The following is a 22,607-nucleotide window of genomic DNA, read 5'->3' as shown; positions in this document are numbered from 1 at the left end:
CAAGCATACCAAAAATTAGGCTGAAGCCAGCAGAGCCCTTGAGGATGGTTATGGACGAAAAGCTGTAAAGGGCAGATCTCAGTAAGAGGCAAATTCTTACCTAAGAGTGCCTTCCAGCCTTATCCCAACAGAGAAATAATAATGCAGTTCTCCTTTCCAGTGAAGGCCAGTCCAAAGCTTACCCATTTAGTAGGACTTAGAAGAGAGCCTACCTAGGGATTAAGTGATAACTCCAGAAGATAGCTGCCCCTTGCAGAGCCATTACCATTCTGAACTGTGAGATTCTTTTTCCTTCTTCCAAAAGCTAATCAGGCATGATTTCATTCCTCCAATCCTTTTGCCACAATTTAATTCCTTTTTTTTAGAATTCGAGTGAAATTTGAGAGGCAGGAATTATTAAACATTCTTCAGTGTTAATTCAGTGAACTGGATGCCAAGCCAAGCTTCCTAGGAATTACGTTAGCACCTCTGCTGGCCAATGAGCTCAGACCCAGAGCTCATACTAAAACTTCATCTTTTGGTTAATCTGTATTACCCTCCATGGTGGCTCAAACCCTGCCCTAGCTTGAGCTACCCTGAGCATTCCTCAGGGAGGGAAATAGAGGCACACAAGCAGAAACACTCGCTTCAGTAAATACACAATATATGGCCTAGGAATCACAGTAAGGGGGAGTCAGTATATTCACAAAGCTTTTTGAATAAAGAAAAACAGAATTGGCAACTTCTATACAAATTAACTGAAACTAAAGCTGGCATTCTCCACTGCTTCCAAATCTCTCTTCCACAGCTACAAAAACACATCTATCAAAAATGGAAGTAGGCACAGGAACCACTACTTTTCACCTGCAGAATGCCTACTGCAGAATGCCTATTGACGTGGTGTTTTTACATTCACCCCCTGTTCTTGGAGAGCCAATCCCTCCAAACATACAAAGTCTTGCTAAGACCACAGGTATTTCCTGTTAAAGCTAGTGAGGCACATCTCAATACAGAGGGATGCCAGCACTGAGGGCACAATGCAGAATTGCTGCAACCCCTCTGTGTCTTGTCCTTCATGAGAAGCAGCTCTGCTAATGTGGAAAAGCTACAAGTAATGCTACAGACTCAGGCTGAGGACAGAAGGGAGAGAGCACTGCAGCACAACTGAGGGGAAAAGGAAAGAGACCAAGGAACCCAACAGTGATGGTCCTCACATCCTCACACCTTGCCTCATCTTCCCCAGGCCTCTGATCCACAGACTTCTGCTCTCCCCACCTCCATGTAGCTTTACCCATTCAGAACTTGCTTGCAAAGGGAAAGAGATCATTTAGGAAGGATTTTGCAAGTTTTTTAAAAATAACTGTTTATTCAGGACGTGACAAAAATTAATAGGATGATGCTATTCCACACAGAGCAAACACACAGCTCTAGCATAACAAACTTGTGTTACTGTTAAGAACAGATATCAGTAATATTTTAGTGAGGAGTTACCCTCTAAATGGTTCTTCTCTCTGGTGGCCTCAGGATAAAGCTTTGAATTGCCTTGAATGAAGATGTCTCTGGTTGATCCATGCTTAATTCCTGCTGTAGGGCAGTTCAGGTCAGCTCTGTGCTGCACTTCTGTTTAACATAAACAGACAGATTTTGGAAGTAGCAAATTGTGCCACAAATGGCTCCACAGAGGTGGGAAGCCTCACTTGGTCTTCAAAGAAACTTCCTAGAGTAAACTTAAAAACTTCAGTGCTCCAAATATGAAGGACACCTGGATGTCATTAAGTACTTACTGCTGAGCAGCCGGCTTTCTGGGTCACCATCTGTTCATCAAGAGCACCAGCTCCAGGCTGCCTTTCCCCAATTCATTGTGCTCCAGGCTTTGAACTCTCAGTCTTGGCAGCTCACAATTACTCAAAAATAAGCATGGATGGTTCTTCTGCATCAGCACCACAAATCAAAGCACAGTGTCCCATGAGAGAACAATTCACCCACACACAGTTCAGGAAAGTCTGTTTAAGGATTATTATTATTAAGGAGCTAATCAGAATAGCTCATAATGAATATTCCTCTGTTTGCGGTATCTACTGCTGCCCTTCTAATATCATCAAGCTGCCTGGAGTTATCTGCCTCTGGTAACACTTATTGTGTGTGTTGTTTAAACAGATGTCCCCTCTTGTGCTAGAAAGTTTGCTACCTAGGCAACTGTTCACAGAAGAAAGTTCAAAATTAAGATCCCTTGGCCTAAACAACACAATTTGTTGAATACACTTTTTGTAGCAACAGGAGGAGCTACCTGCATAAAGTTTGAGAGTAAATACCTCATCAGCTCTAGAAATCCAGAATTACTCTCCTGCCATTCCAGGTTAGCCCAATTCTATCCAAAGTTTTCAGCCTAAAGTTTCCTCCTTTTAAAGTTGAATCACCAGATAGTTCCACTATATCAACACAATCATCAAAACAGGCAAAATTAATCACAGAGACAAAACAAAATGTAATGGGTCCTAATGCTCACTTGGGAGAATAAGCGTTGTGTAAAACAAAGCAGGACAAAGAAAAGAGAGGCTGCTCCTAAGATCTGTGGAACTGATGTAGTCGACAACCACCTTTCACACCATCATCTTACAACTTCTGCTTTCTTCTCCCATATCCTCCCACCCAAATTGTATTACACAATTTAAGGACTAGCACAGTTCCGTATTCTCAGAGAGAGGCATAAATTTTCCTATTTGGGAAAATTCTGCTTGGTATTTGATGTTTCAGAATCTTCTTAAATAAAGCCAGCAATTTATTATAACTATAGGCAGTGCTCAAATTGAAATAGAGTTCAAAGCTACTAAGCTGTTCTCAATGAGAGAAAAATCAGCATTTCCCTTGATTCTGGCAACAGAACGGGCTTATCCACGTGACGAGAAAAGCATGTGGTGCTCCCATGAGCAAAGGAAGCCTATAATGCTGACACTACCTCCACCCCACCCGAATACAATCCATCTATCTCAAAAATGCTTCATTCAGATTCACCTTTCTAAGAGGCTTCACATAGGCGAGACTTGAAGAGAGGAAAATCATTTTTGGATGCCTAAGGACCTAGGTTACAGGAATAAGGCTGTGGCCTGCCTACCTGCTGTCAAGAAAATGTCTTTTGATTGGAAAGGAAAGCATGCACTTATCTAGCATTCCATAAAGCCAAGGTAAGCAGGAGAAAAAACAGAAAGAAAACAGAAAAAACTACCAACAACCAATACATGCTTAGAAAGGAAAGAGTAAGCAACTCTCTGCTTGGCTAGTAAATGACATCTCAACACAGCCCTTTTAGTTTCTATGATGCATATTTTTCTGTTCCCTCTGCTTTTCACACAATGTTTGACTCCATTTCTCTAGGTTTACAGGAGGCAAATTACAAATTTATATGATAAAGGGCAACACAAGAGGTGTGACTTGCAACAGCCTTTGGAGGAAGAAAATTGGCACCTAAATTACAGTATTTGCATATTACAGTTAAAAAGGGAACTCAATTACTTGCTAAAGCAGGACACATTTGCTATCTTTAAAAACACAAGTTCTGCTTCCCTGATCTGCCCACATTTCACCTCTGAGAAGCTGAGAAAAACTCTTCTGTCAAGACAAAATGGATGTCTTCATGCAAAAGCCCCAGGTTAGCTCCTTGTACCAATTTTCTGGTATCCATAACTCCACATCTGCCATTTTCACTTTGCAAGATGAGGCATCCTCTGCCTTCTAAGGAAAGCCTTTGTGGAATTATCATCCTGCCTCCCACCATCAACAGTGTAATATAGTAAATTAGTTTGTAATTGAATGTTTCTTATCATAGCTTTCCCCAGAAAGTTAGAGATGTCTTCAGTACTTGTAATTTTTCTTCCCTAAGAAATATTTATAATGTGGTTATCTGTTCTTCTTGAGTTCATCAGGCAAACTAAGCTCTTTAAGCTGCAGAGCAAACTTTCTCCAGACACTAGTTTCCTGGGGAGTTTTTGTTTTTCTTTCTTTTTTTTTATCTTTTGAAAATCTTAACACCAACACAGAATGCCTTATACTGGTATCTCCACCATCACCCTAGTCTGGCCCTTTCAGGCATATGCCTAAGATTTGGTTTTAGGCTTTTCTCTGACAGCATTACATACAGAGTTCATCTGCCAATTCCTGAATCCTATGACCCCCTAAAATCCTTTTTAATTACTGCTTTCCAGATATTTCCACTATGTAAGTTTCATTCATACATATGGAGATAGAAAGGGCTAAAATATCTGCGATAAATTATGCTGGGCTAAGCCACTTACATCGTTAGTTTCAGAAATTAAACAAGACAGGGAAAATGTCACCCAACTCTAAGACACAGACATAGACACAAAAAAGGAACAGGTGGAAAGAGGCTCCCTGCCTTTTCCTGACATCTTTCCCTCTTTCCAAAAAGGTAGAAAGAGGTCCTCAGCAGCCTCAGACTGTTAATTACTCCAATGCTAAGTTAGTAATGACTTTTGACTTATTTAACATTTTTCTTATAGACTAAAGTCAAATTCTTCATTAATTTTTAAAAGAAAAAAAATTAAAATGTGTTTTCTGTCTTCAGCTTTAAAGAAAACACTTTAAAGTATGACCATTGGGTTACATTAAAATAAAAACCTATGCAGAAGGTCAGAGCAAAGAATCCCATTGTTGATTTGGATTTTCTTCATCTAGCAATTTTTAGGCAAATATCCTGACAGGAAAGGGGGAGGAGTGGGGCTGTCAGTACTGTATTCAGTGAGTATAATTACACTGAATTAGTGCTAAGGGGTTTAGAGAGAGGAAAAAATACTCTTCCACGGAGTTAATATAAAGTGGGCTTTCATGTACATACAAACCCACAAGGAGCAAGCTACTGCCTGCTGAGACCTATTTAAGAGTCAAGGGATTGATCAGACTGGGCCAGCCCTTGCCCAAGAGAAAAGCTGCAGTTGTGAATTACTGTAAAGAAGCATTCACATGATTGATGGATTTACCCCCACCACCACATTTGTTTCAAAGATCCATTTTGTTGTCTGTAGTGACGGTGTGAATTAACCACACTCACAATGGCTGGCTGGATTTTACAAGACCAATCCGAGGTCCTGTAGCTGAACGAAGCTTTTATTTTATGCAACTGTGTGACTGGAAAATGGGAAAGGGATGCTATTTAATACCCAGGTTTCTGAGGAGCACCAGAACATCAACCTCCTCAAAGAGTCTGCAAACTTTCTGCCATCAGACCTGTCAGCTCATGACTAGTCTGGCAGGAGCTCTGCCTCTGATTTCCCTTGCAGTCTGATACTACACCCACTTGTCCTTATATTTCAAGGACCATAAGGTGTATTTATTTCATCTCTTGTCTCCTTAACCCAATATATTTTCAGCAATAGATTATTTTTCTCCTTTTTCTTAAGGAAGAGCAAGAGAAAACCTGAAATCTGTATCCAGTAAAAGATCCAGAGGCTCCACACAATTTGTGATGGGATTTCTCCTCAAGTCTCAGGCACTGGGAATTAAAAGTAGTTAGGATAGCAAAGAGAATAGGAGAGAACAATCATACATGGGCCCAGATCAGGACAGCTTTTTAAAATGTCCTGAAATCTTTAGAATGGACAATGAGACACAAGAAGCTGGAATTTTATGAAAGCCCAATCACGGGCCTGTCCCACAGTATCCCAGGAACTGATTTTTCAGCCAGGAAGAAATAAATCTGTGCCAACTGCAAACTGTTCTGAACTCCTCTCAAGTCCCTGGAAGGTATTACATACATGAATAACATTCTGTTTTTCTTTATGTGGTAGATACATTGCTTAAAAGAGAGGAAAAGAAAACCTAAAAAAAAGACCCCAAATAATAGCACTAAATACTATTAACTACACCAAGTGTGCTGCACACAAGTAAAATGTAATCTTCCTACACGCAACTCTGCCAAAGCATTTCACTTCCCTTGCCCTGGTCTTCCATAAAAGTATGTCATCCTACAGCACTTCCTCCGTATTCACAGTCCTGTTCTAGCCACAAGGATGGAAAAAAAGAAAAAAAAAAAAAAAAAAAAAAAAGAAAAAAAAGGCATTGTTACTGCAGTCCTTGGTGTCCTTGCACTCACACCATTTATTAATCACTACCTGAAGCATCTACTTCTCCTCAAGGTGTGGGAGCCACACCATTCCAACAGCTGTCCCAAGTCTGGCCCTGGAAAAAGGGACTAACAGCACAACAATCCAGCTTGTTTTCCAATCAATGTTAGGCCTGGGAGCTTCCCAGCACGTCCTGCCTAGGTTTGTCATAGCACATCAAAGTCCTCTCCTCAGGTTTAGGGCACTCTGCAATCAATCCTCTTTGGTCTTTTCTTGGACCATCTTCATCCACCTTTACAGCTATGTTCTAGGAATCACAAAACCAAATGTTTTGAGAGGTCTTTGCCTCTACAGGAGCATCCCCAGCTCCAAACCAACCCAGCCTCCAAAGAGGCAGATGCTGAAGTTGCACCAAATGGGGTCAAGCACATTTCAGCCACTATGCCTAATTCTCACTTGGAAATTCTTACACCAAAACGTATCATAACTGAAAGCACACAGTAACTATGTTAGTCCCTGTGCACCAAACAAGCCATAAAGACCACAGTTAGAGCTCAGCTGTCCTGGGGTGACTGGATTAAAAGATGAACACTCGGCATTCTTGGCAGCAAATAGAAACTGCTCTCAGACAGCCTCCTACTACCATACATTTCCAAATTTTGTATGTGCACATTTTATTAACCTCAAAGGCCAGTGCATTCCATTTTAAAGTGAAAACCTTTCAGTTCCAGTGAAACGGATTTGTCCAGACCATTTTGAGTACTCCTGACCTCTACTGCTGGGATTTGCCTGTTATACACACATCCTGTGTGCCCCACAGAGAGAGAGGAGAATGGGATCAATGGTAGGTTTCTCTGGGACCTCACAGGAAGCCAGCAAAGTCAGCCATAAGACAATGTCATGGATGCCGTGTGAGCTGTGGTGAATACCAGAGCAGCAGAGAATACACCACTGTTGTATTAACAGGGCCACCAAATCCCACAGAGCAATCCCACCAGACCAAGCTGAAAGCTCACTCCAGTCCCAGGAGGCTGGTAGCCCTTGTTTCTACTTGTCATATGACAAAAACATTCCCACTGAACTCTGATCAGCACACTTAAATTCTTCTCTCCCCCAAAAATCCTCTAACCATGCAGCTCAGTGCAGTAGCATTAGCAGCTTGATGTCAAACACAGGTGTGCTATTAAGAATGGTCAAGTCTTTTCATTTCCAAAGCCTTTGCACAGTGGAGCACCATTCAAACAAGGCATATTTCTCCTCAACTTCCATCTAAATAATGACTGACTTTAAATAAAACCTTCTTGTCACCCCTTCGTTTGCCACACTCAGAGACATGGTAGGCAAGTGTTCTAGAATTCCACCTTTAGAAGCAGGAGGTTATCTGCAGCCTCTGCTGGCATCTGTCACTCCTGGTGCTGTGTGTGTCATAGCAAAACCTGTAACACATTTAGTGACTCACATGATGACAAGGAACACTAAGCTCTAGTGCCCATGCACAGCACCCTCCATAAAAGCCACTTGAGCCCACCAAGATTAAGAAAGAGCTCTTTCTTAAGTCCAGCGCAATCCAGTTAACAGGCTTATATGGAAATGCTGAGAGACAGGGCTGAAAAGTGGCAGCGCACCTAAGTTGCACACACTAGTTTGCTAAAAAGGACAAACAGGTCAGTGCTGCCTAGCTCAGGCTCACAATTGCCTCTTTCCTCTACATACATTCCTTTACAAATGCTTTTATCTAAAGATATGAATTTAAAATGGCTTGAGTGACCTTTGTGATTACTAATCACTGTTTTAAATCTTTTTCCAGTAGCACAAAGAAAGAAAACCAACTGTTAAAGGCAAGCCCATTTCATACTTCCTGATCAAATAGCCTTCCCTTCCTTCTCTTGGCATATCCTTGCATAGGTTGATTTTCTTCTGCTGAAATTATGCTGGCATGTATCAAAATAGAAAAAAAAAAATGCACAGAGATGTTTTGAGACTGCTTGTTATGACATCAGCTAGTGATAAAACACTACTGTCCCATCTCCCTCATTCCATCTGTGCACAGGAATGCAACCTAGGGAAAGAGTTGCCCATGACCTTTTGCTGAGGAGTAAGAACAGTGGCAGATGTCCAAGCCCTGCTCTCCCCACCATTGCTGAGAATGCAGGATAGCTCCAAAATGAAGGCTGAAACAAAAGCTTCATCTCTTTCGAAAGAGTTGCTTTGGGATTCCAAAAAGGTAAAAGGTAAAAGGTAAAAACATTAACGTAGCCACAACCTCAACTTACTAAGACTTGATTTTCCATAATAGGAATCAGACAGGGGAAAAAGTGGAGAGAATAAAGATCAATTTTGCAAATAATATAAATAATTCTAGGAGTTAAATAAAGGACATTTTAGATGTGTAAATGCTACTACTATGAGAAGTTAATATTAAAATAATTTTCTGTGAGATGCATGGAGACTAAGTCAGCATCAGATAAACTGAACACAGTCAGACTTTTATACATGTATTTAGTTTGGTGGACCTTCAGATACTTTGGATCAGGCTTTTAGCTAAAATGCTTAGAGGGATTTCTTCTAAAAGGCAAAAACATACAATATTGGACATATAGCAGCTAAGAACAAAGAAGTCATCAGAGGGACAAATAGGACTTTTCAGGCTTTCCTGGCAGGGAGGTGCAGTAGGTGAGAGTTTCCAACCAAAAATTTTGAGCTACAGTTTTGAGGATGATAATATACAAGCTTCTAATTCAGACCAGGGCTGATCAATGTGAAATAGTTGGTGATCAAATGATGACATTACCATTTTCTATAAAGGTGAAAGTGCAAAAATTTTTATCAATGATTTCTTGTCAGTGTAACCAGCTCACATGGTGGCAGTTAATTTGAAGACTGCAGAAGGAAAATCTACAATTATTAAGTTTCAAACAATGTAAAATAATTGATTAAGGGATTAGAGCTGCTTCTAGACTTATTTCCAAAATGAAGTCTGGGATAGCTCACACACATTTCCACAAGATATAAACACAGAATTCTGTCACAGTCATTCGAAATTTTCACATCACAGTTACCACCTGATTATGGGAGTATGACTGGGAGGTCATTATTAGTGCTAAGAGAACCAAGTTCTAAAAATCACAGAATCTGGGAGTCGCTTCTTTCTGTTCCCTAAGAGCTGTCCTTATAAAGAGCATGCCAAGAATGAGCACAGATATTCTGAAATGATACCAAAGTGCAATCACTGATGATATTTCTGGTCAGTAAAAAAAAAAAAAATTACTTCGTAAATATTGTTTAAGAATTTATTCACTAACAGAATATCTTTAAGAGAAAGAAAATGGAAATGCAGCCCAAGTAAAACTAATAGAAGATAACTTTGGCAGGTGAGATGTAAAATGGAGATTAAGAGGTCCAAGAGCAAGGCTGAAGAACATGGGAGCAAATGCATAGTGACAAGTTAAGGCATTCCTTAAGCACATGGGAGACTGGAACCCCAGAAGAGCCGGTGGGTCCTGCAGACTCTCCTGATGCAAAGTCAGTGAGGGCAGAAAGAGAGATTGCACAGCAGTTAAATGGCTCCCCTGCTCCTGTTTTCAGGGAAGGGAGGTGCATGCCCCAAGGTTATATAGGAACTTAAGGCAGAACTGCCAGACAGAATTAGGGGAAATAAAATAAAGCAAATGATAAAAAGAAACTACTTTGAGAAATTTGATTGCATTAACTGCATTTCCAGAGGTGAGAAAAGTCAGTTAAAGGCAAGTGTAAACCAGATGAAATAGGAACCCCGCAAACTAGCAAAGTCTAAAAAGCACATTTTTCACAATGATAAACCATAACCTACAAACGACAACTCACTAACCTATAAAAAGACTTTAAAAACTTATCCTGGCTGTTTTTCACTAGATGTAAATTGTTCAGATCTTCAAAGACTTTGTTAGGAGAGCTTTGTTATCTTGGGACAAGAGGAAAGGTCCTGTCACTCTTTCAATATTGGCCAAGGAACAGAGACTCCAAGGATAAGAATAATCTTTTTTTTTGTACAAAAGGGAGATGTTTTAGCACCTGAAGCCCTGCCTAGGATCAGTGTTGCATAAAATATTTGTGAAGCATCTGAAAGAAAGAGAAATATGCTGCCCATATAATGTGGTGTTAACCAAAAGTATGGGGGTCTTTGTCCTCACAACTACTCAGGCAACTGGACAACAAAAATACCAGATAAAATTCACCACAGACATATTGAAATCTAACAGAAAAAAAAAACCCAACAACAAAAACAAACAAAAAATTTATATTTATCTGCTTCCATACCACTATCCACTAGTGACTACTGGAATAACTTATAGATATCAAAAAAATCTGGAGACAGATGATGGCACATCCCTGTGCTTAGCAAAAGAGTCATTTCAGAGTAGGCAAAACTTTAGAACAGCACTTCTAAAATTGTAAGCTGTAATATGAAAAAACATTTGACTGTGGAAACTAAAATTATGGAATGCTAGGTTAAATTTTATCTAAATGCAATTGCTAGAATAAGGGCATGAATTGTGAGCACACTTAGAAATAAAGAAATTGAAATATTCTATTCACTTAGACCAAGGCATGGGACTGTAAAAGACTACTGAAAATGAGAAACATGAGAGAATGTGTAATATTTATGAAAGGTGGCCTACTGCACTATTTAAATAGAAGAGAGATTAAAGCAAAGACAAGCGGAGGTTATGAAAATAGGTTTATAAACACATGAATTCAAAATTAAGATTCAGGAAACCTCAGCTATTCAGAGTAATAAAAATATATCTTCAAAACAAAAAACAGATTGCTTGTGGCTTATCTGCATGGGGGAAAGCCCCTTTCAGAAGACCTGTCCACATTTAAAGCTAAGGAAGATGAATGCTATCTGTGCAGAGTTTTAAGATATCCACATAAGCCTAGTTTTACAGAAATCAACCCATGCTCTTCCATCCACTTTCACATCTTTTACAATTGGACTTAAAAGAGTGGCCCATGCCTTGGGAAAAGCTAGGCCTAATTCACTGACTGACTCAGCTGCTGCTACAGAAGCATTTTCTGCCTTCAATGGTTTAGCTCTGCAAGGCAGCAAAGCTGGGACCATACAGGAATCTGAGCAAGGAAGCCAGAGTTTACCTGTAATCAGCAGCTTGGAAGGTCTGCTACTGCAAAAAAGTATTTAAGCCTAGAACATATTTTTAAACCTGAAGGAGCAGAAGACAAATATAAATCAGATTTTAAAAATATCTTTCATTTCATATCAATCACACTTTGCATCAGGCAGTGAAAAACATGCTTATTCTCTGCTAAGGGCGTTAACCAAAGGCTAAAATTTTTTTTTTGCAGCAGAAGTTATGATTATATGGGGAGAATAAAAATAAAGAAAAGAAAAACAAGAAAAAAAAAACATGTCCTGTGAAGCAATTGAAAGGGACATGCACAAGTTTTGGGGGAGAAAACTAAATAGAACTTCTATTCTTTGTTCATTTTACAATAATATTAGTAATAATTGTAAATAACAATTACAAATTACTTCAACTGTTCAAAATTATTTTGCAAATAGACAATTTTATGATAGCTTATAATTATTGCAACTCTTTAAAATGCTTACAAATACTACACTTAGATTCTAATTCTCAAAGGTATGCTTTATAGAAAATTGTAAATGGATCAGGAAAGGATAAACTTGATAAAATGCTCCTTGTTACCCACTGCTGTATTCTATAGCACTTATTTCTGATACATCATGATCATAAAAATGCCCTAAGGAAGAGTATGCACTGGCACCATGAAGAGCTTACTGAAGCCAACATTCCTATGTCATATGTAGGCTGAGTTCCTGTTTCCATTCTTTCAATGCTCATTAAGTGCTGAAAGTGTTTGGATACACATTAAAATTCCATTGACCTGGAACAGAAATCATGGATTCAGGAACTCCAAAATTTCCATTTCAATAAGCCACAGATTAAATATTTCAACCTCAATTTTTCTAGACTTAAGACAGATAATTTACATTTCACAGACTTCTGCTTTGAGTTTTTTGTTTGTTGCAGTTTAAATAAGACAAGAATTTCCCACCCACAATTACTAGAGAAATCTCAGTTGGTAAAATCCCAACTGGAATCAGAGACTTATTGCACATGCTGGAGGTGTCAATGCATAAAGATGTGAACTTGTCATTTACAGTACATGCCGCACAATTAGTAAGTCTAAAGTTATCTTAACACATTTTTGCTAAGCATCCCTAAATTTTTTAAAGTTTCTCCAAGCAGAGACTTGCTTTTGGTGTGTGTGTAAAGCATGATGTCAGGGCAAAGTCTCTACACATCTCTCTCTTTTCCTCTATAAAAGCACACATTTGCCATACCCTCTCATCCTATGGTTGTGGTTAGCACAGGAAAGATGGGCTCTTATTTAAAGGACTTTCAGGCATAGACATAAATAATTCAAACTGAAACACAATATATAGCAATTAAATGAACAAAGTAGATGCTATAAGATTCCAGTTCTATTTTTTAAGTATTTTTCTTGTGTGGCAGTATTCAACCTACTGCTATTCCCAAAAGCTCTCACCCTTGGGAAAATCAGTAAACAAGTGCTGTATTTGGGCACAGAGGAGCAGCCAAAGAAGAGCCAGGACCATGTAGGACACTCAAATAAGAAGAGGTGTTGTAAATGTTAACTTGTAAATGTTAACTTAGTTGCAAAATATAAATATTTTTCAGCTATTTCAAAATAACTTTTGTGCATCAATATTATGGGTAAGAATAGAAAGCTGCCACAGTTATCCTCCCATTCCCCATACCCTTTTAAACTTTCGATCTTTTTCCATCATGAAAACATGGCCAATTTTGCAGGTAGTTGCAAACAGAGAGAAAATGTTCCTGCCTCCTACATTTCTGATTTCAGCCAACTTTACAAAACATATCAGATGTTAAGCCCAGAAGATTTCTCCCTTCAGAGAGAAAAATCAGGGGTTGATCCCAGTGGGAAGATGGCAGCCGCCACCACTCATCAGGATAAACCCAGAACCTTCACAGCACCATCTTATCATTCAGGGACAGATTTAGCCAGGGGTTATGCACAGCCCAGACTCTGCCTTGGAAAGGTACAATCATTAACATGGACTAACAGAAGCAGTTTTCATTGGTAAGTGGAGGAGAAACTCAGCTCATCATTAGCTTGACTTTACAAATTAAAAAAAAAAAAAAAAAAGAAATTCATACAAGAGAAGCTCATGCTTAAACAGGTGTCCGGAAATATACCAAGTGAAGCTGTCAAAGGCCCCACAGTAAATATATTGCTATAAAACTTATCACAAGAGCTTTCATCCCACCCCACTCTCAAAGGGCACGGACCTTATAAATAAAGTTTGCACGATCAAGCAAAGATTTCACACACAGCTTTACATCTACTTTGTCTAAGTAAATCCCACTGTTCTCAGTGAGGCAACTCAGAGCTCATAAAGATGTTCCAACAACATGAGACGAGCAAAGATTATAGCTCAAACTAGAAGCAATGGAAAGAAGAGAACAGCACCTCTTAAAACATATACACCGATAATCCCAATAACCACTCAATATTAATGAGTCCAATATATAAACTAAAACCATTTAATGACAGGCTCTTGAGCTAAAAAAAAAACAAAAAACAAACAAACAAACAAAAAAAAAACCCCAAACAAAAAAACAAAAAACAAAACAAAACAAAAAAAAAAAAACAAAAAAAAAAAAAAAAAAAAAAAAAACCAAACATGAAGGGACAGGGTCTTGCCTTTTCTTCTTTACCACCCTATAAATACAGTTTCTCATGGTATTTGCAAGCACAGCAAAGACTAGATTCAATGCAGATAGCCCTACTTGGGCAGCCCATAATCCCTGCAGCTCCTTTCAAATCCTCTGCTGGTGGATGGTTTATTTGGGATTAGTACTAGACGGAAAATGAGAGCAACCTCCAGGCTCCTTTGAACTCCGCAAATTTCTGGTCAAATTGGCCAAAGGATCATCATACAGTAACCAACTGCCACATGGGTTTCTGATTTGGTTTGTGGGGGTTTTTAGTTTGGTTTGAGGTTTTATTTATTTATTGTCCTTCTGCTGCATAAATAAGCCTAGAAAAGGAGACCCAGAGCTCAGAACAAGCATGCCAATGCCACATCATAGCAACTGCCATGCCAACAGCAATCACACACACTTACGCCTGCTCACACGCTCCTGCCAAATAATCACTTAAGCAAACATCAACTACAGAGATTAGCAAAAGCAGCTGACAACGCGCAAATCGGACAAGAAGGGCTGAAGGGACAGCTTAGCAAAGCGAGGATTTAGCAAGTGAAGTTCCCAAATCAAAGCTCGGAGCATTTTTTGGAAGACTGATGAAAATCCTATCCGTTGGCTAGTAGATTTTTTCCATCCACCCGTTCCTACTGTGTATCAGCTGCAGCCAGACAGGCTTCTAATAAAAGCAAGTGACTCTTGTACAAAGAAAAACAGCTTTCTGGCCTCTGGGAAGGCAGCAATCCAAGCAAACAACCAGGCACTCAGGTGGCACAAGCTATTGGGAAGCAAAAACAGCATCTCGGGGGCTTTTCAGCACCAAAAAGCAAGCTAAATCCCTACAGTATGAGACTGGTTTTCCAGGTGAAACCATCCTAGGCAGAAAAAGAACTTCAAATTATTTCTGTTTAATGTGATGGGGTGGGGAGGCTACTTTTTGTTTTTACTTTTATTTTTCGAACTACAGGAACAAAGAGTTCCTCTACCAAATTTAAGCAGAATATCAGAACAACCTATTATCTCTAATTTACTGGAAGATGTTTCAGTCCAAAATATGCTTTCAATGAAATTTTGCTGCAAGAAGCACAAGAGTCACAGCCATTTAGCAGCATTATAGCACATTCATGTCTTATTTTGAAGAATTCGTTGCCCAAAAAAAAAGTGGGGGGGAGGTACTCTTTCTAAATCTTAGACTGAATTATAGATTCCTTATTCTGATTAAGCTCTTGCTGCAGCATCAACTTTGCCTGAATAATGTTTGGAGGATGTGTGCCTGGTTAAATATTAATCTCATCTAGACAGAAAAAATATGATTTCTAGTGAGCTGAAAAAGAACTAAATACTGAAATGGAAGAAGCTTGGTTGTCTGAAAGCAAGCCATGACTTTGTAGCACCATTTCACAGACACCACCATATCAGAACTGTCATCTTTCTACCAAAGCTATTTCCAAATCACTTCCTATCTTCTATCTTACTTTCAAAGAAAACAAAACTTTCTTAAGAGATCCATCCCATGCCATTTGACAAAGTGCCTAAATGAGCATTACAGAAATGTTAAAATGGGCATTTTGAGACAATGTCACTCTTCCCACTGTTGTTCACATGCCATAAACTGGCTAAAAAAAAAAAAAGAAAAAAAAGACAGAACACCTAAAATAGTTATCTTTAAAAACAAAGTTTTTGATATAATAAATACCATTACACAATATATTAAGCACATTTTAGATGCTCCTATCACAGGAGAAAAGATGCTGCAGACTGTGAGCCTTCTATTGTTAGCTACAGATGGGTGCATACATTTGCACTGCACTACTAAGGCTCCTTTGCACTTCAAGATACATGATGTGCGAGGAGTAGAGCTAAAAAAATAAATACATATATAAATGAATCTGTTGTTCCAGTGATCCAGTAGAAACAAGGAAGCCTTAAATGCAAGAGTCATATCATCTTTAGTTGCTTTTGAAACTAATGCCACTGTTTGAATGGCTCTGAGGACAAAAACAAACACCAAAAAAAATTATAAAAAAAAAAAAAAAAAAAAAAAAAAGGAGAGAGAACAATACCGTTTTTGTTCCTGATATCCCCTGGGACTGAATCTGAGAAGTTCACTCAGTTACTTCGGTACAGAGACACTTTGGCTTCCACAGATACACATATATTTACTGTTCGTGTCAACACACAAGGAATTCCTACGTACCTGTGGAGTCAAATTATCTATTTTTTTGCCTTTTTAATCCTTAGGGACAGAAAAGGCAACAGGTAGCTGCAATTAGCAAAGTCAGATGATGAAGACAACTGCAGAGTTTCCTCTGAGCCTTAATGAACTCAGAAGATCAAGACCAACTTTGCACTCAAGCCTGAGAAACAGTCTACCTCCACCTCATAGTCCTGTGCCTGTCTCCACCCAGCGGGACCAGCCACCCTAAAGTATCTCAGCATCAGCCCACATGTGTAGATGAGACTTTGAGAAGGAAAGCAAAGCCCATCCTGCCTCATCTTCCCTCCCAGTCTCTCTTTTTTTACTCTTGGGAGGAGGATTTTTGTACAGATAGGGAATTCATCCAAAAACATTGTTTGAAGACAACAAAATTTCTGTTTTATTAATTAGGTTAGTTACCTGTCGACCACTGTCAAAATAAGGATTTAGGTAGGGGTATTCGTGATTTTCTCCTCTTTCTCTTCCCTCCCCAAAGTCATTTGATGATAGTTTCATTCACAAATAAATAGGGGATATCTACAAGTTCCAAGCTATACTGAAAATATGTAGAAACCAATAAGGAAGGAAGATTTTTATAATGCTGTCGTGAAACATTTAATGAGCTCTGAAATAGTGCTGGCAGGCCTCAAAGAAGAGAGGCCCAGTTTAAAACTGAACTTTGCATTTTACTAAATGGCAATGTGCTGGAACTCCAAGCACTACTTATTTTCAAAGACTATTTAAAAATACCCAACTCCTGTCACGCTCTTCTGCTCTAAAAGGCTTTACCCCTCTGTTGCAGCTGCCATGCAATCCGTGGCACTTGCCAACCAATGTGCTCCTAGGGCCCAAAATAACACATTAATATATTTTTCCTAATGCAATGGAATTGGATTTTGCCTCAGATATAGTTAACTCCTCACCTCCAGAGGTCATCCCTATTGAAACCGGAATGTGCCATTCAGGGAAGGCTAGAAAGGACTTTTTGGAGTGAAAGAATGGTGAGGGTGAAAATCCCCTGGCTTTATTAGTAATACAGCTCGCTCTTTATTACATTCCAATTCCTCCTTCTCATCTCCCATTAAACTGCCTACAGCTGTTCTCTCAATCTTCAGCCTGAAATTCATGAAAAAGCAGTCTGCAAGACGACTACAGTTTTTCAAAAGTCACTCCCACACATATAGACAAGGAATGAAACAAGTTAAAAAATAAGAAAATCATCACAGCGGAAGTTAGAGCCAGGTATTGTAAATGGCACAGTGATTTTGCCCCTTGGAATAGAAGAAGGTGACACATATTGGCCAAGAGAGTGTCTAGTCAGGCGAAGTCCTGCTGACCCTTTCTACCATGGTAAGGTGGGACACTGATGAAAAAAACTGAACTACTTCAATACCAGCACCTGCAACAGGTCCTTTTAAGTCTTCAAGGTATTTGCTTTTCACTAGGAAAAAACTGTAGGAGCCTGAAAAGTATTGATGAATTTGGCTTCACAAGATCCGTTCTTCTGGCAACTCGGAAGAAAAATATTAAGAAACAAATTCCATACTGACTGCCAGCTCTTATTTCATGGGCTGGATCAAGCTCATGCTAAAGGTAGTGGCAGTAAAGAGTTTCTTCAGCTGATGACCACTTTGTTCAATCTAAAAATCAATGGTTTGCAAAGCATATTTAAATTTAAATTTTAAAAATCAATATGGTCTTTATTTAGTGCCTAATACTGCTGACACAAGTAACAAGTAGTCAGTGCCCTGAAATTCAGGGATACACAGAAGATGTGCCCTTTCTCATCTGGCTTTACTGATGCTGTGTCAGTCCACAGAGACACCGCCACACCATTTCTTACACAACAACTCTGCTCTGTAGGTTATTGTAGTAAAAAAAAAAAAAACATCCACATTACCGAAGATATTGCTGGCTTCTCTAATTCCATTTTTCCACAGTGCTTTTGCTGAAGAAATTTATGTCAGACAGCTGAATCAAATTTCCCCAAACTCCCCTCAAATACTCATTGAGCACTTGACAATGCCCACTTTTCTATTTTCCTCTTCAGGGCTCCATTGGAAAGGGCCCTCTGTGCATTCAGAGCAGCACAATGAAGAATGATTTCCAAAGCATTAACTTGGAGCCATTGAGACTTGGATGTTTTCAAAACGACTATTGTGCTCAAAGGATTCTAGACTACCCCAGCTACTCTAGAAGAGTCTTTTTCCCCTTTCTCAAAACATCCATCCCTTGAGCCATCCCTGGAGTGCATTGTTGGGGCTGATTCCTTAGTGCAGCAAGTTCCATCAGTCAAAGCTCAACAGATACAAATAATATCACGATATGGATATAAATTAGTATGACAGACCCTAAATAGTTTTGACAGGTTTAGTAAGTATATATAGGGACACAGAATGCTATTCCTGCTGTCAGACATTAATATGTAGACAGAAGATTGGGGGCACCATGGAAACTCAGCGACATAAGAGTGGTATTGATTGGATAGAAAATGAGGCTGCAATTTAAGCTTAAGGCTGCCAGTGATGCCAAGAATGGAGAATGACCTCCAGCAGTGAATTTTCAGTGTAAGCTCCCTGTGAACAAGCCAGTCCAAGAAGGACAAATCAGGGACAGGCTCACCAGGGATATGGCTCAAGCGAGTGTCAGCTACCCTAAGCAGATGAGAATCACTCCATGTGTGCACGTGCTACAGTGACCTAGTTCATTCAAAGACAGAATTTTGTATGGTTTATTATGGAGCCGCAGAACAAAGAGATTTCCTCAATTAAAATCCTGAAATGCATCCTCTAAATGAAAATGCTTTTGATACACTGATCAACAAGAGGTTGTAAATATTGAAGCAAAGCATACATTGTTAAAGAGCAATTCCCACAGAAAACACCACAGTTGGGAATGTAGGTAATGAGGGGGCCTGAAAAGAGCAGAAGCAATGAGCCATGCCAGCTCCATCCCTAATGCCCTAGTCTTACACTAAAACACTTGTTATACCATAACACTAGATAAATTGTATTTTCCTTGACAAAACAACCCAACATGCACAAACACACACAGAAAAAAAACCAGTATTAATTAAATGAGTGCTTTTTCAAAGCTCCTGTAAATAATTATTTTTATGTGCTGTCTAAGGACTCAGGAACAACCATTCCCAGTATGATCAAGAAGAAACAGATGACATGTTAAGGAAATACCTTGCCAAAGCCATGACTGCTGGAAGTTCACTAAATAATAACATTCACATTCGTGGCAGAAAGATTAATCTACACAAAACATCCATCAGCACAGCTGTGTCAGGAATAAGATGAGCCTCCAAAGTGTCCCCAGTGTCAGGCATATGGCACTGGGATAGAAGCACTATGTTTTATAATCCTATAGTATGACAAACCTTCTTCTGGCAAGGATGCATCAGCAGGAGAGTGCATCTCAAATAACTGGGGACAGACATCTGGCTAACTGAAAAAAACTGTATTTCTTAGGCTGCTTCTACACTATAAATGAATATTTACCATTTGTAAAGAGCTCGCTTGGGAGTAAAGTCGGTGAGTTTCTATCATTCAGTTTCATCCAAAGCTTCATAAAAAAAACCAATAAAAAACATTTAAAAAACCATAAAAAAAACAATGAAGAGTTTAGCTTAGCCTGAAGACAGGAGTATATTAAACCTTCACTTTCCTTCTCTTTAGCAAAAGTTGCTAAGTTATGCAGCAGGAATTGATTTTGCTGCTTTTTGGGGTCAGATATGGGCGAGTTGGGGTTTTTTTTAGTCCAATGAAGTATCCTCTCCACACAATTCTAAATTTTCTTTCTTACAGCAAATTAACAAATGTTGTCACAAATACACTGGTTCCTTTTTCCCTTCACAATATTTCTCATGATCAACAGTTCAGATTTTTTTTTTTTTTTTCAATTCTTATTCCTTTGCAGGGAGGAAACTGAAACAAATGAAACAAAACAAACATACAGAAACATTAACTTTGTTTTGTAATCAGCTCAAGAACACTGCTCAGGACACCTAAAAATCCAAGTATTTCTTTCCTTCTCTCTTTCTCTCTCCATCCCTTCCCTCCTTCTCCCTAATACAGTCAGTTACACACACATTTTCTTTCATGTTCAAAAAGTTGAGCTTTGCTAAATCTCAAAAAAATCAGTGTCCAAAGGGAAAACAAGGAAAGAACATCAACTCAAGAGCTGATGAGCCACAGGTAAAATGTTCCTCTACCGCAATACAAGTCATTGCAAGCAAACAGGATTTTGTTAAAGTATCCTTAACTGCATGGTTATCTCACGGAGGAAGATCTAACGCCTGTCACAAATATTTCCCCAATGCTCCCAAGAACCAGTCTCACAGGTATACAGCCTAGAAGCCAGCTCCCGAGGATGCAACTTAGTTAAAGGGCAGTAGACATTCACCACTAAGGTAAAGACACTGGCAGCATGGAAGAGAGATGTGACAGCCAAGTGGAAGATGCAAAAGGAGTAGATAAGCTCCCCCAGAACGAAGACTACCTCTCCCCTATGAAAAGTTGTACTTTTAAAAAGGAAGGAAGGAAGGAAGGAGGGTAAGTAGTTAGAAGCACCTTAGCAGGTTAGGAGGTTGGAGCCCATGGAACATTTGCAGAATAACATATAAGTTCAACAAAGAGGAAACTTTCCACCATTGTTAACTCAGATCTTCCACAGCCTATCCCTCCCAATGAAGAAGATACAAACTAGCAACAGCAGTTTCAAATAGATATATCAGCACTAGGTAGATTTAGTTGTTTTACCAGAAGTAAACTAGGGATAAGAAGGCGAAGTCCCAAGAAAAATATCAGCCGAAGCTCTCGGTCTGAAGGTACAATTTAAACTCCTGGGTCGGGACATTCCTGGCACAGGGCACCTGAGACCCGCAGGGAGTTTGCCGCTCCGCTGCCCTTTTGTCCTCTGGAAACAGACCTGCGCGAACACTCCTGCCTCCCTTCCCCGCTGGGTCGCGTCAGCCACTGCCACCCCTGTCCCTGTCACCCTGCGCTGGCATTTAAGCGCTCCCAGGGACCGAAGAACCGTGGCAGGGCTCCCGGCAAAGCGCGGTCCCATTCCTGCTTCTGGGCACTCCCAGACCTCACCCACCCCCGCCTGCCTCTCGGCCAGGTGTCTCCAGGGGTTCAGGTGTCCCCCTCAGGTGCACCCCTGTCCCACCCAGCCCCACAGCCCCTCTGGCCGGCCACCCTCTGCGGAGTCCTGCTGGGGCAAGTATCCCGGAGCCACGGCAGGGTCGAGCGGAAGCGCTTCCCACTCTGCCACAGGGGAACAAACACTGAAAGCACCATCCCTCGGGCAGACCCCAGAAGAACCCGCTCTGAGTACCACCTCGCGGACAGACCCCGCCGCTGCCTCGAACTCACTTGAGGCGGCAAAAAGCTTTTCTCCTGCAGCTGAAAGGGGCGAGCCGCGACGGTCCCCGGTGTGCAGCGACTGGTCCTGCCGACGCTTCCCTTCCCCACGGACGGACTCGCCTGCCACCACCTCACGCCCGGCTCTCTGTCCCGCCAGAGCCTTCTCGCCTAGATTTTTATACTGGAGGCAGGGAACCTGATCCGCGCTTTGACTCGGCGGAGCCCAGGCTGGAAGGCAGAGAGGAGGGAAGGCAGGCGGGCGCTAGAGCAGAGCGAGCGGTCGCGCTGCCCCCTCGTGTGATGCGGAGGGGGCGCGCCCATCGGGCGGGTCCACAGCGGGGCAGCCTCGCCCCGGGGCTGGGCGAGGGCGAGGGCGGGGCGCGGCTTCGCCTCTCCTCATTCCCTGCCGGGATTGTTAGCCCAGGTAACTTGCCCTCCTCTTCATCCCCCAGGCAGAGAGAGCGGCACTGCACCCTACAGCCCGGTTGGTGCGGGAATTCAGATGCCTTTGCAGGTATAAACGTCCACCGCAGCTTCAGCCCTTGGCTGTCAGAGCTTAGAGAGCTCTAACTTCGGCCTCACTGACTTCCAGCTTGCCATTTAGACCGCGAGTGTGGTAGGATGGAAATACTGCTAAGGAGTGGGAAACAAGAAAATAAATAAATAAAAAATTTAAAGCCCACAGCCATCCCCTTCTTCTCCCGCCCAGCCCACCGCCCCAGATTTAATTTAAACTTGGCCTAAAAGTGCTATGGGAACTTTGCCATGCCATTTCAACACTCTTGGTTATAGTGTTTGCTGGAGTTGTACCAGGGCTTTCATTTTGGAGCAGGCTTTTCCAAGTTTTAGGTTGATTACATTCACTGAATAAGTGTTCCTCAATCCACAACTTAATTTAAAACTAAGTGGACTTGTTCCAAACTCCAGGCAATTCCTGTGTAATTCCCTCTCCCCAGAGCAAGTCTCTGCCTCCACTTGAAAGACTGGGCCCATTCACTGCTTAGGTCTCAGGTGGGTTTGCAGCTTGCAGCTTCTGCTCCAGTTTTGCACAGAAATCCAGTTCAAATTCCCCTCCTGTTTCCAAGGGAATGAGCTAAAAAAGTAATTTGTCTGGCACTCTACACATTGCATCATCTAACACCTACCATCTGTGACAATGAAACGCACTGTACAGCCAGTCCCAGCGTGGGCAATTGCACTCACCTGGAGT

At 40.7% G+C, this 22,607-nt stretch overlaps 1 protein-coding gene across 1 annotated transcript in view; it reads right to left on the bottom strand.

The window, feature by feature from the left end:
* PTN (pleiotrophin) overlaps positions 1–21,750 on the bottom strand; it is a 78,548-nt gene extending 56,798 nt beyond the window's left edge. Inside the window, exon 1 of the mRNA XM_056481836.1 lies at positions 21,407–21,750. The gene's annotated coding sequence lies outside the window, so the exon portion shown is untranslated. The remainder of the gene's footprint in view (positions 1–21,406) is intronic.
* Positions 21,751–22,607: the final 857 nt, after the last annotated feature.

Source organism: Oenanthe melanoleuca, chromosome 1A, assembly GCF_029582105.1.
Source record: "Oenanthe melanoleuca isolate GR-GAL-2019-014 chromosome 1A, OMel1.0, whole genome shotgun sequence".
Lineage (NCBI taxonomy): Eukaryota > Metazoa > Chordata > Aves > Passeriformes > Muscicapidae > Oenanthe > Oenanthe melanoleuca.
The sequence above is the reverse complement of the archived record's forward strand: the minus strand, read 5'-3'. Positions and strand labels throughout refer to the sequence as shown.